A 23,827-nucleotide genomic window follows, 5' to 3' on the forward strand; every position below is an offset into this window, starting at 1 on the left:
AGGATATTAGAGTAGCCTCAGAATTTTTAGATTTTACGAATTCCTTCATTTTTAGATGAAGGAATTCGTAATATTGACCAGCTTCTGCTTCCTTTTTTAACATGATTGAATCAGTCTAGAAAGTACAACCAAGGTATTAAGCCTGATTTTAGAGAGAAAAACCATTGGTTGACGTGGGAAATTATGTATGATGTGAAGCAAAGCAGGGGAGTACAGTCCTGTTGGTTCTTCTGAACCTCTTTGGAGTTTTGGATACTATTGACCTTGGTAGCTTTCTGCACTGGTTACCTCAGTTCTTTATGGATGATCAGTCTAAGGAAAAGTTGGGAGACTGGAACTCTGTCTGCTTCCTGATGTCTGACAACAACAAGGCAGGATAATATATCTAAATTATCTCTTATAAAATATCATTAAACTTAGAACAGTTACTACACCCTGTTGCCTATCTTATGGCTACTACATCACTCTTTCTTTCTCTCTCTCTCCAATTACTTCCCTTCATGATATTCATATAAATATTTAAGTAAATAAATACTTAAACATTTTGTTGCTGAATGTGTTGTTGTTAGTTTGGTCTTCTTAATATTTAATCTGACCCTCCCCCCCCCTTTTTTTTACTGTGCTCCTTGATTTTCATTACTAGAGTTTGTAGATCAGTTCCATTTTCAGCTATCAGAGTACTATTATCAGCACAGCGCAGATTATTGATATTTCTTCCTCCAGTTTTAAAACTGTGCTCATCTTCTTCCAATTCAGCCTCCACTCCCTCAGTGTATAATCAGTAGATAGGTTGAATAAATAAGGAAGGAGTATACAGCCTTTTCTCACCCCTTTACCAGTCTGGAGCCAGTCTGTTTCACCATGTTCCATCCAGACTGTGGCTTCCTGACTGTGCATAGGTTTTGCATAAGGACTATAACATATTTTGCGATTCCCATTTCCCAGACTTGGCATGGTTAATACAAGCAAAATCCTTTATAATCAATATTATATCAAATATATCAATTTTTGGTATTCTTTGGCTTTCTCAGTTATCCAGTGTGCATCAGTAATAATGTGCCTTATTTATTTATTTAATTAACTAATTAATTTATATGGCTGCCCAACTCACACACAGTGACTCTGGGTGGCTTAAAAAGTGAAAATCCACAATATAAAAAACCCATCAACTCCCCACCTCCAACCTCTTGTTTCTTAGCCTTTTCTAAAACCATCTTGAACATCTGGCATCTCCCTTTCTATGTACAGCTTTAATCTGTGTGGTATGCTCTTAAACATTATTTTGCTAGTATGTGAAATTATGATATTCTGATTGAAAGTGTCCAATTCTAGTCTATTTCAATTTGCTGATGCCTAAAATGTCAATGTGTAGTTGATTGATTTAATCTTTTGCCATGTTGAGTTCTCCCATGTTCATGCTTCTTACATTCCATGTCCTCACTGTAATTCTGTCTGCAGCTTTGGATTTTGTTTTCTTGCATAGCAACATCAACATTTAGATCTCTGGAAGGATTTAGCCTAGCCACATCGTAAAGACCATTAGTTCTCCAAAAGTTCCTCAGCTTTTCTTCAGTACCATCTTGAATGCCATCTGACCTGAGAGTTCAGCACTATATTGTCAATCACTTCTTTGTTAGGACTATCCATATGGTTTTCTTGGTAAAATACAGGAGTAGCTCATCATTGTATTTTCCCCACATATTATGAAATGATGCCTTTGCTGTTGGCACTAAAGTGATCAAAGTCTTCTAGCATCTTCCTGTATCTCTCTCCCTAATATAGGTGCCTGTTTCCTTTAGCTGGATATCTGGGATCATCTTCATGTCTTGGTTGATCCTGCTAGGATATATATTCTTTGTGTAAACTCCCAGCATTCTCCCTCATTGCTCCCAGGAATGTCCTGCTTCATCATGGTAAGGCAGTATACCAGGACTTGGGCAGAAAGCAGCTCAGACTAACTGTAAATTCAACTTTCTGTATTTATTTATTTATCTAATTTGTCCCTACCCATCTCCTCCTGTCTGGGCAGTTTACAGTAATCAATTAAAACAACAATAATAAAATCCACAATATAAAATTACAATAATAAATAATATAAATAAGAATAAAAATAAAAAGTCCAAGTGGCAAAAGAATCTAAAGCAGTCCAAGTGTGGGAGTAGTGGTCTATAGCAGCCATCCTCATGTAGATCTATTCCCCTCTCCGCCCCAAGCGAGGCGGCGGAACCAGGTCTTCAGACTCCTCCGAAAGGTGAGGAGCGATGGGGCCAATCTCACCTCCCGGGACAGCATGTTCCATAGGGCAGGCGCCACTGCAGAGAAGGCAATAGAATATTAAAAGTTTTCTAAATCTTACAAATCAATCTCCTTTTAAAACTTTATGGAAATCCTGAAGTGAATCTTCAGCCTCTTAAACTTTAGCCTTTGTGCAAGACCTAGGTTTTTTCCCCCTAAAATTACATTTTAGTGCGTTTTGCTTGTTTATAACAAGGTTTTATTTTTTTCTTCTTTTGATTACATCACATCAGCACAGGATTTGGGCAAAGTAAACCTTCTTTTTCCCTTAAAGGCAACAATCTAAATCTGTGTCAGAAGTTTGGCTGTCATTGTTTGAGGTATGATTTGAAGCTCTAAGATGCTTATATCTCTGGCACTGCAGAACAGGCAAAATCCAAGTTAAGATGTAAGACAGTGTAAGAGAACCAGCTTGTAGTGGTTAAAGGCCCTGGGCTAGAAACTGAGAGACCATAAGTTCTAGTCCTGCCTTAGCATGAAGCCAGCTGGGTGACTTTGGGCTAGTCACTCTTTCAGTGCTAGGAGGAAGATGCTGAGAACCACTTCAGAAGACTTTGCCAAGAAAACTGCAGGGACTAGTCCAGGCAGTTGCCAGGAGTCACAATTAAAAACAAAATAAAAGCAACACCACCACCCCCAAAAAAACATAAAAAGAACTATCCCATCCTATATTGTAAAATTATGGCAAGTGCTTCCTTCAACATTGATGTGGATAAAATATGACCTATTCATGTAGTGTTTAGGGCCTCCTAAAATCACTCCAGTGAAATTAGCAGCAAATGAACAAGTTTTTGAAGCTCAATGTTTTGCTGAAAAGGAAAAAAAGAACTAATGAAAAGGTTTAACATGCCTTTAACAAAAAGCCAAAAAAGAAAAAAAAAATCCTGCAAATTTCTCCCCTGATAATGACATTACTGTATCTCCTGTGATCTTCAGAGGCCAGTCATTTTCTCTCAGCTCTAGAAAGAAGGCAAATGAAAATGTTGCTAAGAAAACTGCAGGAACTTGTCCAGGCATTAGCCAGGAATCAAGACTTTCAAAGACACCAAAGCAACAACAACAACAAAAAGTCTTTACATACATCAATTGATTATGTGCCATCAAGTTGGTGTTGATTCTAAGTGACAGTATGGTAGATTTTATCCAGGATGATCTTTGCCCAACCTGATCCTTCATGTCTCCAATGGTGCACCCATCACCACTGTAATTTTAACATACAACAGCCTTTCTTGTCCTTACTTCAGTATGCTTACAACAAATGTATAGAAATTAATTCCCATGCACAGTTTATATGGACTGAAATAAAGCTGAAAAAGAAAAATCTCAAAACAAGGTCAGCTTTCAGAACAAGAACACATAATACTCACTTGTAAAAGGAGAAAGGGATGTTATAGGGAATCTGTGCTTTAAAAAAATGCACTGAATTATTTAAGTCACAAACAATGACATTAGGGAAATTTTCATGAAAAAAAGGTTTCTTGGAAAATTGCATTAATGACTACATACACATAGGAGAACTTCATACAAATTACATATCATATATATTAAATTGAAGGAATATGAGTTATTTGCATGTACATATTAAAAAAACTTTAGAAAAGCCCAACAAGCTGGAATATCGTTTTATTAACAGAGACAGTAAAATGGATCTTAGTCCAAGACTGACAATCTTTGAAACCAAATCCAATATTGCATGACCATGATCCAGAAAGCAATGAGGTGGTGTACATTATAGGGCAGGATATAAATGAATTATTTTGACGACAGCCTCCTGTTTACTCACTACCAAACTCATGTTGAAAAGAATGCTTGGATTGTAATTAACATTAATTCTATCATATTCAGCCTTTTTTTCTTTAACACTTTTTTAGTTAGAAAGTCATCAGAAATATTTTAAGCACTCTCTTTAACTGAGGGGGGGAGATTAAAATATGGGGGCAAAAGAATGTGTTCCTTACTAAGATAAACAAAGATGAATTAACAAAATATGATGGAAGTAAATTATATAGGAAGGAAGGAAAGAAAGAAAACAAGTGCTGTACTTAGCTGATGCAACAGAAGAGCCTGATTAACACGATGAAGTGCTGTTGAATGATCTGCAACAAAGAGAAAATAGAGCCTGCATTTGGTAGATATATGGAGGTCACAGTGGCTGAGCATAAGAACTATAAGAACTACCTCAGCACAAGGGAAATGCTGCAACTAATATATTTACATACAAATAGGGTGCAACAAGGAGAGATCACAGAAGTAAATTTTTGGACATTACACTGCAGATGTCATGGAAGAAATATTGCTGCCCAACTGATATGCAGAATGTTTGCCAGAACAGTGCCGGCCAAAGTAAGTTCAAAGTCACAGGAAATATTGTCATCTGTAAAAATTTACAATTACTTTGCATGCTTTCTCTGCACAAAGGTCATATTGCTATGTTATTACCACCTTCTCCTTAGACCACTTGTTCAGTGAAGCCTTATTGTCATTGTAATGGTTATAATGGATTAGCTCCCTGTATTGTATTAAGCATATCTGAGCCAGTTTGCTAAAGTTTTTTTTAACTACAAAACGTTATTGTTTTTGTTGTTGTTCTTATTCCTAAACTGTATATTTTCACAGGTATAAATTGTATACTATATGAATAAGTTGATTATTCATATAGTAGGATTAAAAAAACTGGAGAGAAGCAGATAGTCTTTAATCAATATCTCCTAATTCTCAACTAATGGCAGCCATGGCTCTAATTTATAACAAACTATATTTTTGCATTGCAAAATTTAATTACATCTACTGACACATTTTGAAAAGCTATGTTATTTATACTCTCAAGTTTTCCAGCCTTTCTCCTATTTATTAACATTCTTCCTGCAGTACAAAAGCATACATTCAAAACAAATCACAGCATTCTTTATTTTTTTTTAAATGTTTCAAAGTGATGTTTACATCTGCTCAAGGGTGGCAGGAAGGTACTGCCTTAGTCAAGGAGATCCAAAAGACCACACCGAGCCAGCAGTTAATTTGCCCTCCCGTTTGATTCTCCATCCAAAACAAGGTAACCTTGACATTTTTCTCTTCCTCCCATCCCCTCCTTCTCTCCCTCCCTTTCATTTTTTTTCTCTTTTCATTCTCATTCTCCCCCCTCCCTCTCTCTCACCCACACACACACTTCACTCTCAGTGCACACATCAACAATTTTGAGCTGTGAAGAGGTTCAATTGCCACCTTGGTGACTCACTTATAATGCACAAATCATTTACCAGGATAGCTTGAGGACATGACAATGACAGAGAGACATCTGTTGGGTGGATGGAATAAGAAAAAAGAGGTTATTCACAGCTGGTACATTAGCCATGCTAGCCACCAGGCCACCACAGTGTCCTAGTCCTACAGCTTCTCCCCCCTCCTCTCTTCTTGCTCCCTGCTGTCAGCTGCCAAAAGATATCTGTTCTCACCCTTTGCTGAATGAAAAGGTGCTAATGCATGACTTCAGGATATGACAGAACATACAGTACTTACAAGTGTTTGGAGATACAGCCAACCTGACCATGGGGAAAAGAAATAAGGAACTAAAGAGACGTGTGTGTGTTTGTGTGTGTGTGAGCGAGAGAGAAAGAAAGAAAGAAAGAAAGGAAGGAAGGAAGGAAGGAAGGAAGGAAGGAAGGAAGGAAGGAAGGAAGGAAGGAAGGAAGGAAGGAAAGAAAATAGTCAAGAGGTTCTCTGTCTCTAGATGGGGGAAAAGTTTCCTTCCCTGTAATGAAACATTATTTCTTATGCAACTGCAGATTTCTTAAAGTACTATATTAAAAAAAAACATGCTTTATTTAGTTTTGTACATGCATGCATGTATACTAAAAAATAAATAAATGACCCATTAAATATGACTTGTGGGCAGTTGAATCCCAAAATATTGTTTTTCTTAACAAAAATGTAATAGTCAATAGCAGAGGATAAATTAGATCAGATCTGGATACTAACCTTTCTGGAACTAACACCTAATAAATAATAAACTATGTTGTCTGTCCTCTCTCTCTCTCTTAATAGTTGTGTGAAATGTTTATTTGTCCTACACAAACTTCATGATGGGTTATAATTACACAGCTTTTTCAATGTACAGAATGTGAAACTTTTCCAGTTGTTCCCCAATTCTGGTAGTTGTCTTTATAAGATAAACTTTATTGGTTGAGAAGTAAAATTGAAAGACAGGAACTTGCCCAGAGCCAATTAACTATACAACTGTGCAGAGATATGAACACAAAACATCCTAGTTCCAAAACCAAATCTCTCAGGATTTTTGAAATGTTTTGATAGCAAGGGCCAAAAAAGATCCTTCCTGAAGAAAAATATAAAACTGAGGAGAAATGTAAGTAACATGTCATGCAAAGAGATACATAAATATTGTACATATGTTTCCATAGATTCCATTATACATAGGTATGGAAGATTCCAAATTTAAGCATCTAAGGATGACCCATATAACAATTATATATTATTTCACATATACTTGTTCAAAAAGTAACTTTTAAAGCAATATAAGTAGATAAAAGTAGTGAGAAATATATTTGCGGACATATAATTATGCCAAATTGTATCACTGTATATTCTTTTATTGTTGGCAATGACAAAGAAGAAGTACAAGGTGCTTTAACTGTGATTCGGTAGCTTCATATTGTGCACAAAGACCTAATCCAGAAATGTCACAGGAAAGCAATAGCACATGTACAGAACTCTGTTTCTGGAAAAAAAGATTTGTTAAAACAATGTGACTCAGAGCCACTTCACAGAAAAAAAAATATAGAAAATATATTCCATTGTGTATTTTGCCTGGAATTGATTATTTGCCATCAAGTTGTTTTCAACTCCTAGTGACCACAGATAGATCTTTTCCATGATGATCTATCCCTAATGTGTTCTTTCAAGTCTCCCAATGGCGCACTCATCACCACTGTAACTGAGTCCATCCACATCTTGCTGCCGGTTGTCCTCTTCTTCTCTTTCCTTCCATCTTGCCCAGCATTAGTCTTTTCCAGAGAACTGGGTCTTTGCATAATGTGTCCAAAGTAGGATAATTTGAGCCTGATCATTTGTGCCTCAAGTGAAAATTCTGGGTTGATTTGCTCAGTGATTAATTGGTTTATTTTCTTTGCTGTCCGTGTATTCCCAGGAGTCTTCTCCAACACCAAAGTTCAAAAGAATCGCTACTCTTCCTATCTTGTTTCTTCAAAGTCCAACTTTCATTTCCATAGGGTATCACAGGGAATATCATGGCTTGCACAGTTCTGATCTTTGTAGGAATCAAATACATCATGGCATTTGAATATCTTTTCCAAGGCGTTCATGGCTGTTCTACCAAGTGCTAGTCTCTGGCATATTTCTTGACTGCTTGTTTCTTTATTGTTGATGATTGATTCTAAAAAGCAGAAACTATCCACCACTTTGTTATCTTCATTGTCAATTCTAAGCATGGTTGTTCTATCACTGTAATTAGTTTGGTCTTCTTTATATTTTAGTCCTATTTTTTCCACTGTGCTCTTTGAGTTTTAGTACTAGGGCTTGCAGATCCTTTGCATTTTCAGCTATCAGGGTAGTGTCATCAGCATGGCACAGGTTATTGATGTTTCTTCCTCCAGTTTTAAAACCATGCTCATCTTCTTCCAATCCAGCTTCCCTTCATATGTATTCAGAATATAGGTTGAATAAATGAAGGGAGAGTATACAGCCCTGTCACACTCCTTTGTCAACCTGGAGCCAGTCTGTTTCTCCATGTTCTGTCTGTACTGTAGCTTCCTGACCTATATATAAGTTTCTCATGAGGATAATGAGATGTTCTGGGATTCCCATTTTTCTGAGCATTTTCTACAGCTCAATGTGATTGACACAATAACGTCTTTTCTATAATTGATGAAGCATGTACTGACTTTTTTTGTTAAATTCTTTGGCTCTCTAATATGCAGCATGCATCAGCAATAATATCTCATGTTCCTTGGCCTTTCTAAAGCCAGCTTGAAGATCTGGCATCTTTTTTCCCATATACGGCTCTGCGTTGGATGATCCTAAGCATTGTTTTGCTAGCATATGAGGCCTGGAATTAATGCTGATTTAATGTTGATATGAGAAAGTAGATCTAAGTCTATACATCCAATATAGACCAATTACACATTCAATGCATTATTAGAGGTAATTGGATCCAATAACTTTCCTTTCTATGAGTGGATCTTCCTTTACAGACATACTTTTAAGTGTATATCTGTATGAGTGCATGTGTGTCTGTGTGTCTCTGTGTGTGTCTGTCTGTCTCTATCTTTACCAACATTGCTGGAAAAAGGGTTTCATCCCCAGCTTCCAGATATCCTTTAGGTTACAAAGAGCTTCAGCTAAAGTTCTATTTTGATGAATCCATATCTGGCTTACATTTCCTTTAGTGTAGTATATTTTCATATGAATTTCTATTTCACAATTGGTTGTGAGTACAGTTCAGGTGTTTTTTTTTTTCCTTTATTCTTATCATTGTTTATAAAGAAAAGGAAATTGTCTCATTAAATGCTGCCATTTCTCTTACTCTGTTCTTCCTTGCAACATGTCCCTCTGACTTGGCATAATAGATATACATTCTGACAAAAGCAAAACAAATAAGAAGAGTTGAGTTCATGACATTAATGAAGTAGGAATAGCTCAGGACAATTTACCTTCACCTCCATTTTAGAATAAAGTGAGGTCAGTTTTCATTCCATGTTTTTGTCCCAATCTAGGAGAAAACTCAAGTTACAATGAACAGAGGATGGATTCCCTTCAGAATTTGCAGGTAAGGTACCCCTCCCTACGTGATGCAATTATCTTGCATACATGCTTGCTAGAAGCTCAAGGACTCCCATTGTTACTGATGCCATCTTCTCTTTTCTATTCTTTTTATAATGTTAATCTGGCCATGCAACTTTCTCTAGCTAAGTGATTACTGCAAACAGAAAGAAAGAAAATAGTGGTGGGAGGTAAAATAAGGAAACCCATTCCCTGGAACTCTAACTGAATTGATTTTATTTCCTTTGAAAAATGGAAAAATGTGCCTCTATCAATAGAAATAGACAGTCCTGTGAAGGCCAACCTCCAGTTCAGTCCAGTATTTGTTAGAATTCAAGATTTGCTAGTCTCTGAATAAAAATGACAAAGGTGCTTGTCTAAGGTAGCGTTATTATCACTAATTAAATTCCTCAGATACTCATTTCTGTGTACTCTTAAGGCTATTAAATTATTTCTTTAGTTGATTTATATGCTACATGTCTGTTCAAAAAGAACACATGAATGACTACAATTTAAAACAAAACAAAAAAAATATGAGGTATAAACAAAATGGAATTAAAAACCATGAATTAGAGAATAATTAACAATGAGAGCCCAGTATAAAAAACACATTTTCACACACTTCATAAAGACAGAGAGATGGAAGTCAAATGCAACTGCCACGGGAGTGCATTTTATGGCCTGGGAGTGGCCCAGGAGGAGGACCAGCAGAAGGGCCTCTGAGAGTGGGGGCACCTTCAGAAGAGATACACAATTGCTGTTGTGCTTTGTTAACAATTAGAGCATACATGATTCGTAAAGGCAGAACTTTATCTGAAAGATCTACCTTAATTTTAGTTGTGATGCCAGGAATGAAGTCATAAAATAACAGAAGGCAATCATAGTTATAAACAGCAAGGAGAGAGATACCTGAGAGTCTGTAAAGGTAAATGCATTATAGTCCATTGCCCAGCTGGCAAACAGAGAAAGAGGTGGAAGCAGACAAGCTTGTGGATGGCTGGTGTTAGATATACCTTTGTGCTGTCAGAAGGCTTGCAGGTGCCTGAGAAAGAAAGACTAACTTCCTGCAAAAATAATATTTGTCTGCTGTTAAAAGCTATACCTTATCATGAGTGGAGAAAGAAGTGAAAGGGGAGATACCAATTTAAAATCATATGTTGCCAAAAATAAAAATTGAGGAAGGCACTAAGAAGATGGGAAGATAGCTTTCAGAAGCCCAAATGCAATGTGGAAATTCTGGTTTTATTGCCACAGAATTGGCTACACAGAGAACAGAAGAAAAAGGTTTTGAGTTATCAAGAGAAAGATAACTAATATTACAGTAGGGATCATTTCTTGTATCAGAGAAATAGGAAATAGATGGCTTCATTCCTTGGTTCATGATCATATGAAATTGCACCCAAAGACTTCATGGAATAAAGTGAAATCTATGTGTTAGACTATGAAACCAACAGCATATAAGGCTCAGGGTCCCTAGCCTCCATAATTTCTCTTCTTCACACCTGCCAGAGAGTTCACCAGCTTTCTCCCTTGACTACTACAAAGATCATGAGGAGGTCTTATTCTGAAGCAAGCAGCTTCTCCAGATCTACTGCTGTTTGGCACACCCTTCTCTCCGTGCCTCCTTCTGAGCACCAGATTGAGTAATTAGAGTTATCATGTGTTACATGATATAAATGTAATCAATTTCTAGCAACATTCCCAGAAAGAAGCCAGTGGCTTATCAAATCATCTGCCAGGTCCAAGTGCTGGACTGGGAGTAGTTTTTTCACAAAGTGAAATGCCAATGGGAAAGTAGTTATGGAGAAAGCCTATGCTATGCTAGAAATAGTTTCCATATCTATCTTAGTTACAATGTCTTGTACTGAGGAAAAACTCAGAAATAAATTATTGTTCTTAGTTGGGGCTATATAGTGCTTTGGGTTTAGTTGCAAAGAGGTGCTTTTATTGTAAACCGCCCAGAGTCCCTCATTTGGGGGAGATGGGCGGTAATTAAATTTGAATAATAAATAAATAAATAAAATGCAGGAATATGAATACAGAGTCCTTTGAAGCCTATTAAAGCCACTGAGTCATTTCCCAGGATTACACAGGTGTGGCAGAAGCCTCCCTGCAACATCTGTGCAGTCCTGGAAAATAACTTGGCTGCTTTAATGAGTTGCAGACAGGTACTATGTTCTTGTTCCTCTTCCCAATCAAATCTGATGAATCTTATAGTTGTATTAGTTATAGTACTAGCCAGATCTATTACTATGTTTACATTCACACAGAGACATATAGATTATTTTTTTCCAAATAATCCAATTCACATAAGATGCCTTTACATAAAATCACAGTATGTTATAACATATGACCTGGACACAGCATGTACACCCTTACTCCCTAAAGAATGGAAAAATATCAGAGGATAAGAGTGTGGAACTGGGATTCTTGATTTGTCCTTCAAATTTAATGGTCCCAACTTCTGACCCTGATCCTATAGCCTTTGAGTCCTAAATAGTGCCACATCCACTTAGTAGAGGAACAGAAGGCAGAATGGTGAAGGAGCACCAGATTGCAGGATCAGGCTGTCTGAGAGAAATAGTCTCCTTGGGGCTCAGAATTATAATGAACTCCAGCTGAGTCTAGATGAGGCTATCCAGCTACTGGGAATTAAGGCAATGTCAGAGGCAGAGATGGTTGGTAGAAATAATATATGTCTCAGCTTGTCTTGTGTTTTAACACCCAACTTCAACTGTGAATTGCTGGATATTTTAACCCTGCTTATACTGTGATTGCACTTCTAGCTCCCCTCTTCCTTGATACAACAGTCTTTCTTGTTCTTGAATAGTCATCTTCTTTTAGATAACTCTATGGAACCAGTATCTCTATAGATCTAGTACTACAGAGATACTTACTAATTCCTGACCTCAGCCATCTGATTGTTCTTTTTCCCTCCCCCTGGGTCAGAACATGAACCAATTTATATACCTTGGCAGAACTGAAAGGTAAGAAGCCACATCATGATGATCATGCAATCCCATCTCCACCACAGGGAAATTTATAGGATTTGATTGTGTTGGAATGACATATATCTAATCTGACTATAGCTAAAATGTGTTACATCTTTATAAACTCCCTAAATCCAACAAAACCATGAAAATTAAAAAAAATGGATTACTAACTTGACTACAATGTCTTATTTTATCACCTAGCCTTAGTACAGAGAGCAGGAGGTATAGGCAAAGCATTTGGCACTTGGGTACCACAATCCTCCATTTATTAGTTTGGGTTATGTGCTTTGTGATTCCTAATGCCTTACTAGTTTCTCCCTAGCAAGCTGCTTCCCATAAATTATTTGGTGTTCACATAGTTCAGGTCTAACATTGTGTGTTTAAATGTGCTACAAAGCACATTAATTGAAAAGATTACTTACTTCTGAAATATATTCAGAGGTCTCTTGGCAAGTATAATTAAGTAGGGTAGTACAGGAATTTCACCTTTTGCATGCCCAGGTTTAGCTTCACATAGCTAGCAATTTTCACTATACAAGCAAGCATAAAATTGTTATTTTAGCAGTCATTATCCCTGGGTGGACAGTCTTGGATTCTTGCCCAGTTTCTATGGTATATTACAGCTTCTGTTTTCTTTCATAATCCAGAGACTTCCTCCTAAAGGGGGGGGGGGAAGAGAGAGAGATTAAGATTTTTTAAAAATCTTTCTTAGTTTGGTGATCCTAGTTCAAATCTCCAGTCAGCTACCAAGCTCACTTGGTAGTTCCATCTTTCAGCCCAACTTGCCTTATAGGGTAGGCTTATATGAGGCAGGAATATATATATACCAACATTCCTATACTATTCTTCAAACAAGAGAGAAACAAAATCAACCACAATTTATAAGCACCATAATAAATTACAAAAGCCCAGGTCCACTACTTATACTAAAAGCTTGCCAGAAGACGATGTTCTTCAAGCTTTGTGACAGGCAGGTAAGGTATTCCATATATTACAATCCACTACCAAAAAGGCATGACTCCAGGTCCCTGCTCCTTTTACTTCAGTGGAGATGGAGAATCTCAGCAACCCTTTTTGAAATGAATACACAAAGTAGGTGGATTCTGCTTGGGTGAGATGATCCTCTGGGTACAAAAATGTAAATCATGTAGGGCTCTGAAGGTTAAAACCAGCACTTTGAACTGAGCCTGGAAACCTCTGCTAATCAGTGCAGTGACAGCATTCTCAGTCTGGCTAGAGTAATATAGTACATAGATGACCTATCAGCATTTTCATGTACATGTTGAATGGCTTAGGGAGAGAACAAAACCTTGTAGCACCCTACACTGGAGCAACCAAGGGTTTGACTGCTTTTAACAGTCAACAGGAATCATCCACTGAGAAAGTAGTGGTACTGCTTAAAATGGTGTCTTCCACCCTCAATCCTGCAGTCATTTGAGAAGAATATCCACCCATATCCCAACAAGATCATCAACCTGTGCTCTTTTCTTTTCTTCTATCATCTGAATCCTATCTGAAGGGGATAGCTGTTTCCTATAGGATTTTCTATTGCTGAAGCTTAATTACTTTTTCAAAAATCTCCCTGAAAAAGGAAATATTAGAGAGTGGACTGATTGTAGATTGTGCTATTAGATCCTCCTGGAACTGACTAGGTAGCTTTGAGCCAATTGCTCCCTCTTATGTAAAATACTTCACAAAATTTCTGGGAGGTTAAAATAGTTTCATAATGATTTTGATTAATAAAATATGTGCCATCAAGTTGTTGTTGACTCCTAGTGATCATACAGATAGATTTTCTCAATGTTGATCTGTCCTTTAATTGGTCTTTCAGGTCTTTCAATGGTTCATTCATCACCACTGGAACGGAGTCTATCCATTTTGCTGCTGGTTGCCTTTTCTTCGCTTTCCTTCCACCATTCCCAGCATTAGAGCCTTCTGCAGAGAGCTAGGTCTTCCTATAAGGTGTCTGAAGTGGGATAATTTGACCTGGTCATTTGTGCCTTGAGTGAGAACTCGCAAATGATTCGTTTGATGATCCATTGGTTTGCTTTCTTGGCTGTCCACAGTATTGTCAGGAATCTTCCCCAACACCAAAGTTCAAAAGGATCGATACTGTTCCTATCCTGCTTCTTAAAAATCAAACTTTCACTTCCATACAGTGTTACAGAGAGTATTTATTTATTTATTCATTCATTCATTTAATATCATGGCTTGACAATTCTGATCTGTAAACACATCATAGCATTTGAATAACTTTTCCAAGGCATTCATGGCTGCTTCATCAAGTGCTAGTCTGCAGTGTATTTCTTGACTGCTGATTTCTTTACTGTTGATGGTTAATCCTAAAAGGCACAAGCTATCCACCACTTCAATATCTTCATTGTCAATTCTAAATCTAGTTGTCATACCTGTTGTCATTAGAATGTTCTTCTTTATATTTAATTTTAGTCCCATATTTTCACTGTGCTCCTTGACTTCTATTACTACAGCTTGCAGATCCTTTGTATTTTCAGCTATCAGGGTACGGTCATCAGCAAAGCACATTGATGTTTCTTCCTCCAGTTTCAAAACCACACTCATCTTCTTCCAATCCAGCTTCCCTTCATATGTATTCAGAATATAGGTTGAATAAATAAAGGGAGAGTATACAGCCCTGTTACACTCCTTTGTCAACCTGGAGTCATCTGTTTCTCCACGTAGTGTCTGTTCTGTGGCTTCCTGAGCTATATATGCATTTCACATGAGGACAATGAGATCTTCTGGGATTCCCATTTTTCTGAGCATATTCCACAGTTTGATATGATCAATGCAATTGAAGGCATTTATATAATCAGTGAAGCACATAGTGACTTATTTTTGGTATTCCATAATGGAATAACAAGTGATATGTTGAATAAATAAATAATTATATATCTACTATAAACTTGAGATAGGCAAACTTTGGGTAGAAAAAGGCTGCAATTAACATTTTTGGGAAAAGAGGACCACAGTAGATCAGGTGATGAGGGAAATCAGGTGGGCTGGGGTTTTCCAATTTTTTTCTTAGGTTTTTTTGGAGGTGATGCAGAAGTGTCCTCTATCTTTTTAATTCTGATAAGCCTATTTTACAGCATATATGATATGTATGACTTTAGATTGGCAAGAAGTTATGCCACTAAGTTTTAGGAATAATTGTAGCAGCAAAATTATGTGGCTTCAGTAGAGAGATTAAAAAAACAACAATCCACCTCTCTTATAAACCTTGCTTGGCTTTGTAATCTTTAGCACTATTGAACCTTTGGGAATCTTCCACTAGTCTGCTGCAAATCTGCAGAAAGGCTCTCAAAATCCTCTTTTGTGTGTGAGAGAGACAGAGAGAAAGAGAGGATAATAAGAATGAATGGTACTAAATATGTTTTAGGATGTAGTGTGAAACTAAGTGCCCTCTGCTAAAACTTGGCAGGGAAATGACTTAATGAATGCCATCCCCTATTAACTTAACAGTTAAATCTGGACAAAATATACATAAAAATGAAATAAAACAATTAGATATCACTTAACATGGTTCATTATTATTAATTTATTTAGTATTCATTATAACTATGCTAGTCATAATGAATTCATTTGATATTACTGTAGATGTGCTGCAGTAATTCAGCCTAATGTAGTTTTAATTCATGTTTCATTAACAAAGCCATACCAAACTCTATATTTATTATTCTGAGTAAATAACAACTAGTTCTCAAATTGCTAAACTTCTAGCTATATTTCTCTATATATTTCAGTTACAAGGAGACAGAAAGACACACATCCACATACACAATTGCAGCATTTCAACCTCGGGAGACAACTTACATTTATTTATTTATTTATTATTCAAATTTTGTTACTGCCCATCAACCCCAAAAAGAGGGACTCTGGGAGGTTTACAATAAAATTAATACTATAATAATAGACAATTAAAATCCTATAAAATAAAAACAAGTTACAGATATAAAATACAATATAAATAAATATAAAATCCAAGAGGCATTGCTTTTGATACGTTGTAATCTGATTTCCTCCATTTGTCTGGCAATATCTACAATACCTACATACTGTATACAGTAGTTGAGATCAACAAAATTGACAGTTTTGGTTTTGCTCAGTTTCCAACCTTACATTAGTTTCATTCCATTCCTTTATCAGCTTGTTTCTTGAAAAATCAATTGCCCCACTGGCCACAGAGTAGCATGATAGAAATAAGAGAGGAGTAACATTTTTATTTTTCAATAGCTCAAATTTTCACCACAAAAAGAGGAATACACACACACACACACACACACACTGTGTGTGTGTGTGTGTGTGTGTTTATGTATCTATGTGTGTGTATGTGTGTGTGTGTGTGTATGTATGTATATGTATATGTATATGTATATATAAAATTCCCTTCTCACCCCTATGGGTGGCATGTATCTTCCTCAACCTCGGGTCCTCTACCAGAGGCCTGGGAGATAGAGGGTTCTGTGTAGTATCTTAGCTGTTCCTAGCACTGCACTCTTCTGGACAGAGAGCTCTGATGTTGTTCCTGAGATCTGCTGGAGCCACTCTCCCAGCTTGGGGGTCACAGCCCCAAGTGCCCCTACCACCACTGGGACCACTTTGGCCTTCACTTTCCACATTGGCTCTAATTCCTCCTTCAGGCCCTGGTACTCCTCCAGCTTCTCATGCTCCTTCTTCCTGATGTTGCTGTTACTTGGCACTGCTACATCTATCACCACTGCTGTCTTCTGGTCCTTGTCTATTACTATGATGTCCAGTTGATTGGCCAGTACCTGCCTGTCTGTCTGGATCTGGAAGTGCCGCAGGATCTTAGCCCTGTCACTCTCCACAACCTTCTATGGAATCTCCCATCTGGACTTGGGAGGGTCTAGCCAATACACTGTGCAGATGTTCCTGTACACAATGCCAGCTACTTAGTTGTGCCATTCAGTATATGCTGTTTCTGCCTGCATCTTACACCCTGCCACTATGTGTTGGACTGTCTTAGGCCTCTCTGCACAGTCTGCACCTTGGGTCCTGTCTAGTGTGTGTGTGTGTGTGTATGTGTATATACATACTGTATATACATACATACATACATACATACATACATACATATTAGTACCAGTGTATGCTGTTTCTGCCTGCATCTTACACCCTGCCACTATGTGTTGGACTGTCTCTGAGGCCTCTCTGCACAGTCTGTACCTTGGGTCCTGTCTAGTGTGGTAGACCCCTGCTTCTATAGATCGGGTGCTTAGTGCCTGTTCTTGTGCTGCTACGATCAGTGCCTTAGTGCTGTCCTTTAGTCCAGCTCGTTCCAGCCACTGGTAGGATTTCCCAATGTCAGCCACCTCAAGTATCTGTTGATGGTACATCCCATACAGGGTTTGTCTTGCTATGGCACTTCGTCTGCTTGATCTTCCTTCCATGTCTGCTGCTGCCTCAGGCATTCTCTCAACAGCTCATCTTTAGGTGCCATCTTACTGATGTACTCCTGGATGTTCTGGGTCTCATCCAGGACAGTGGCTGGGACACTCACCAGACCCCGCCCTCCCTCTTTCCACCTGGTATACAGTCTCTGGGCGTTGGACTTGGGGTGGAGGCCTCCGTACATTGTGAGGAGATTCCAGGTCTTCACATCAGCAGCCTCCATGTCCTCCTTTGGCCAGCTCACTATACTGGCAGGGTATCTGATGACTGGTGGGGCATACATGTTGATGGCGTGGATCTTGTTCTTCCCATTGAGCTGGCTCTTCAGGACCTGTCTTATCCTTTGGTGGTACTTGGTGGTACTAATATGTATGTATGTATGTATGTATATACAGTATGTATATATATATACACACACACACTAGACAGGACCCAAGGTGCAGACTGTGCAGAGAGGCCTAAGACAGTCCAACTCATAGTGGCAGGGTGTAAGATGCAGGCAGAAACAGCATACACTGAACGGCACAACCAAGTAGCTGGCATTGTGTACAGGAACATCTGCACAGTGTATTGGCTAGACCCTCCCAAGTCCAGATGGGAGATTCCATAGAAGGTTGTGGAGAGTGACAGGGCTAAGATCCTGTGGCACTTCCAGATCCAGACAGACAGGCAGGTACTGGCCAATCAACTGGACATCATAGTAATAGACAAGGACCAGAAGACAGCAGTGGTGATAGATGTAGCAGTGCCAGGTAACAGCAACATCAGGAAGAAGGAGCATGAGAAGCTGGAGGAGTACCAGGACCTGAAGGAGGAACTAGAGCTGATGTGGAAAGTGAAGGCCAAAGTGGTCCCAGTGGTGGTAGGGGCACTTGGGGCTGTGACTCCCAAGCTATGAGAGTGGCTCCAACAGATCCCAGGAACAACATCAGAACTCTCTGTCCAGAAGAGTGCAGTGCTAGGAACAGCTAAGATATTGCACAGAACCCTCTATCTCCCAGGCCTCTGGTAGAGGACCTGAGGTTGAGGAAGACACATACCACCCATATGGGTGAGAAGAGAATTTATTAAAGAAAAAAAGTACAAGTGTGTATACTGGAAAAAATGCAGACAAAAATACATTACATTAAAAATTCAAGGGAAAAGCATAGAGGCCACAAAATTCATGAACAGGTACATTAAAAAATGCTGAAAAATATCTGTTAAATTTATTTATACTTAAATTTTGGTATAATTCATAAAACCTTTCAATCCTGATATTGGCTCATTCTTATGTCTGTCTGTCTGTGGAATATCCATATATATTTATATGCAAAATCTTAAAGTATCAAATTCAAACACTTTTGAGCTGAAAACATTTTGTTTTAAAACAACTGTTCTGAACTAACAAAAAATGTCTTGAGCTCAAACCAGGGCATCAGTTTTAAGAAAAAGCCTGTTGATTTGGGTAAGGGAAATCCACCAATTCTGGATTTACATATACTACTTATAAGGGAGATAATTTTATTTTTTCTAAATCAAGTGCCAAAACTTGGCACAATACTGCCTACAAAATCCATCCTATAGCATTGCTGCACAATCTTAAGAACATGGAATTATGTCCATTGTCTCAGTTTAAACATGAGTTACTTCTCATATAAGGGAATACACACATACACATACATTTTCTTATATGAGACTTAACAGTAGCTGCAGTGGGAGACAACAATATTTTGCTGTATCCGAATGGCTGAGACCCATCTATCTTTCTGGTCTGATATCTAGGGTTGATATTAGAAAAAAGGAGTTGGTGTTCTCATTCCTAGTTCAATCAGTGTAAAATCACAAAATCACAAAATTCAATTAATAATTAATATACCCCAATTGTTTTATAAATTACTCAGATATTGCAGTTATGTTAATTTCTCTTGAACATTCAACAGTGCAACATCCCAAATCATGACACTGGATGTTTGCATTTGCTGTGGGCCATTACACCAGTGTTTCAAGTGCACAAGCCTGCACAAATGTTAGGATCAACTCAGGCAGCACTGTCTGCAGTGGGATAGATGTCAAAAAAGGCAAGATGGCAGTGGTAGCAGCATGATCAAAGCCCTGCCCTTTTATATATGTATGTGACACATCCATACATCTACAAAAGGAGTGGGCCTTTACTCACGCCGCTTACCTTTTTTGACCTGCCCTCTGTGGATGCCACTGAAACCAGGTATCTGTATATTAAATGTGTGCTCACCAAGTTAGGTATAAAGTGAAGTGTTGTGGGGAGTGTGTGTGTTAAAGAAAAGGTTTTACATTAGTCTGGGGGAGAGGAGAGAAAAACTGGTTCTTATTTTTCAGGGCCAATTAATATTCTAGTACCTGTCCTTAGTAAATCACCATCTACATTTTATCTTTTATAGATGTCTTATTAATGTTAGGTTTGTGTGAAAACTCAGGTTGGTTTCAGCCTTAATTATATTAAGAGTAGGTTCCACTGTCCCTAAAAAATAGGAATCATTCAAAAGTATGAAAGAGATTTTAGAAACTCACAGAAAAAATGAAGTTTGAGCATGTCTTTAACCAATGTTATCATTCTAAGCTTAATTTTAAAATGTGTTATGCACACACACCTGCACAAGCAATATGTGAACTATAGATTCTTCTCCTGAATTCTTCTCATCAAGGTCCACAAATAAGAACACTAAATCTAAACTCTCAAAGGAGGAAAGGTAACATCAATGACACAGAGAAATATTTGCAGCCAATCTGATCCACAAGGAACAGTGGGAAAGATCAATAAAGTGAACCCTGAAGATGCAACCTTTCAGGTCTCAAAGCCTGGCACTTCTTTGTTGGTCCAATAAAAGGTATTGCTTTAATCTCCTGTACTTTGTCCACTAAGGAAAAATTAAAAGTTCAAGGCTGAAGTCCAGACTATGAGCTCTATTTTTCTCATGTGTTTTGTTTTCCCCACAATAAAGATACCCTCTCCTTTCTCTCCTTGGCAGAATATAATTTTTAAAGAGATTTTGCCCTCTTAACTGTTTCCTCTCTCTAATATATGCTGCAGAGGAGGAGGAGGAGGACACATACCCACTAATACTCATAGGCTACATTTACACAAAATAATAAACTAGACTAAAAGTAGGTAGTTTGGGTAATTTGTGCTTCAGTTTGTTTGAAAGAAATAAGCCATTTTCTTAGCATGTTGTGTTACCATAATAAGACATAATACAGATTATTTGACATAAGTAGGTTATGTGAATATAGCATTCTTTTTATTTTATTTTTAATAGTGAAATACAAAAAAAGTATTGCCAGCAGAAAAGAAAAATAAATGGTGATTATAAGTGAAGGAAAAAATATATTTTATAGTGATTAAAGTAAACTAAACTTGACAAAACAGAAGGGGAAAGGGCTAATTAACAAAAAGAAAAAAGATTCATATAACATGCACAGGTATCAGTATAAAATTAGGTCAATCCTTACGTTTATCAGTAAATCTAGACCACATAGAAACATGGTGCACTATCTTCTCATCTTTAGAATACAGGGACTTTTACAAAAATTGAAACCATATCCATTCCATAAAATCAGAAGGATAAATTTCTTTCCATTTATGTAAAATTATCTTCTTAGCTTTCCACAGTCAGAGACAGAGCCAAAGTTCTTCATGCAATGAAAAATTCCATGTTTTAGGAATATAGTTTAACATTACTTTACAGTCCTTAAATATAATATTCCTTTCCAAAATTTTACTAACAAATGTAATTATTTGAAACCAACACAAGCTATAACTGGAATAAACCCAGAACATACTAGTTAAAGAACCTTTGTATATTGTATAACACTACCAAAAAAAAAATCTAATATCCAACCCTTTACTTTAGTAAAGGTAAAGATTTCCCTTGACGTAAAGTCCAGTCGTGTCCGACTCTAGGGGGCGGTGCTCATCTCCGTTTCTAAGCTTTAGAGCCGGCGTTGTCCATAGGACACTTCCGGGTCATGTGGCCAGCATGACGACACGGAACGCCATTACCTTCCCGCCGAAGCGGTACCTATTGATCTACTCACATTTGCATGTTTTTGAACTGCTAGGTGAGCAGGAGCTGGGATTAACAGCGGGAGCTCACCTCGCCGCGCAGTTTCGAACCACCGACCTTCCGATCGACAGCTCAGCAGTTTAACCCGCAGCGGTTCAAAATGCAAAATAACATTTCTGATGAATTTTCATGTTTAAATCATATTTTACATTTCTTAACATCTGGATCCATTGATTTTCCATAATCCAACTGTAGATTTTTTCATTCTACAATTCAGGTATGACTGTTACTAACTTTCACTTTACTCTTTAATTTCTTTTAAAATTAGATTGTTGGCTTCTGTTCAAGTGCTGCATCTCTTAAAGACCCTAAAACTGCCGGTACCTCAGAGGCTGCTAAAGGATTGTTTAGTTAGTACATGTTTCAGCTGTAGATATTGGCAAGTGAAGGTTTTTAAGTCATATTCAAAATGCAATCTCTTGAAGTCTTTACAACAATAGTTAGCAATTAGCTGATTCTAAGTATCCCTTGTTTGGTCTAATCATCTTTCCCGCTATTTTCTAATTTTGGTTATTCCAGAATGTCAATTTCTCATGCGGTTTGGGATCAACACATAACTGCCTACTTATTAATAACCAGGTATGCCTGGCATGCTTTATTTTGTATCTAGAAACAAAGATCCTTTTTTGATATACCTAGACCCTAAAACCTGCCAAGACTTCAGAGGTGTTTACCCCTTACTGTCTGGGTGGGCTCATAAAAGGAAATATTCAAAAAGTCTCATTCCAAAAGAATATACAGTAGATGTTAAGATAAAAGCCTGATGATATAATTGAAATCTGGTATCATCAAGAGGTAACCTCAATTTGGCCCAAAATGTTCCAGGGGCTTTTAACCTCCCATAAAAATTGTATGATTAACTTACCTGCCTGTGTAAAGTATTTAATAGAGTTTGACACTGGAATCCCTCTTAAAATATACATTATTGTCAATGTAATATTCACTTTAATAATATTAATATTACCAAAGAGTATTAATAGAAGTTTTAACTATTAAATTATGTCTACTGAAATTGCATCTATGCATTTAGACATGTTTAATCAGCATATTGCAATATATTTTGAGAAAGATATAAACTCAAGTATTTTATAGAGTCTGCCTAAATTATAAATCCTAATTTCTTACAGTAGGCTATAGATATAGTGGATTTCAAAGGCAGCATATTAGACTTTTTCCACTGAGCATAAACTATGTTACTGTAAACTTTAATAAACTTTGGTAATGATATTGCATAATTATCCAAAATGGCCATAATATATTCAGCATATAAGAACAATTGATATTCAGGGCTTAGTGCCACCATACCCTTCATGACTTGGGACCATAGACAAAGTCAATGGTTTAGTAATCAAACTGGAGATTAAAAGAGGCAAGAGGTATCTTCAAGATGCCACAATATAAGTTGATAGTTGAAGGCATTGTGGAATTTCTTCCACATCTAGATAAAAAAGCACCAGAGAGAATTGGCTACAGCATTCTTTTACTTGATACCATGGGTCAATAATTTATTTTAAAATGGAGAATTAAAGACAAAAGACTCAGCTAATAGGTTTTCTTTACTATGCCATAAAATGTGTACATAAAACTGGTCATGTGCACATTTTAAGTACACATATTTTGTCTATCTTACTTCCTCAAAACAGTTAAAACTGATTCTGACTGCTGCTCTGTTAAAGAGTTGAAATGTTCACACAGATGCGCAGTTCCTTTACACAGCAATAGGAAATGCCTTGTCAAAGAAATGAAACAAAAAAAGTATAAAATCTCTATTTCTGGTTGCTTGCTACATCAGGAGACAAATCCATTTGTAATAACTTGAGCTACTCGGTGAAGCTACCAAATTGAAATCCAGTGAACATAAGATGGCGGAAAGCTGTATCTTCTTAGAACACAGTTCATAAATTCAGTCTGAACCATATCAAAGGCCTTTTCAGCATCCAAATAAATTGGAACAGCTGATTCCAATTATTTGCTGTGATATCCAAACAATAAATCAGAAGGTGGATATTTTTGGATGCTTGTCAATTTTTTATAAATCCAGACTGAGATAGGTAGATTATAAATGGTATTATTTTGTGTAACCTCTTGGCTAATATTGCTGTTAATATTTTAGGATTTACATTGAACAAAGATATTGATCTGTAATTTACATATCTAATCAGGTCTTTCTCAGGTTTTAATATTAGTGTATTATAAGCCTCATAAAACAATGAAGGAAATATAGAGAGATCAATG

The sequence above is a fragment of the Candoia aspera genome, chromosome 2 (assembly GCF_035149785.1).
Source record: "Candoia aspera isolate rCanAsp1 chromosome 2, rCanAsp1.hap2, whole genome shotgun sequence".
Classification (NCBI taxonomy): domain Eukaryota; kingdom Metazoa; phylum Chordata; class Lepidosauria; order Squamata; family Boidae; genus Candoia; species Candoia aspera.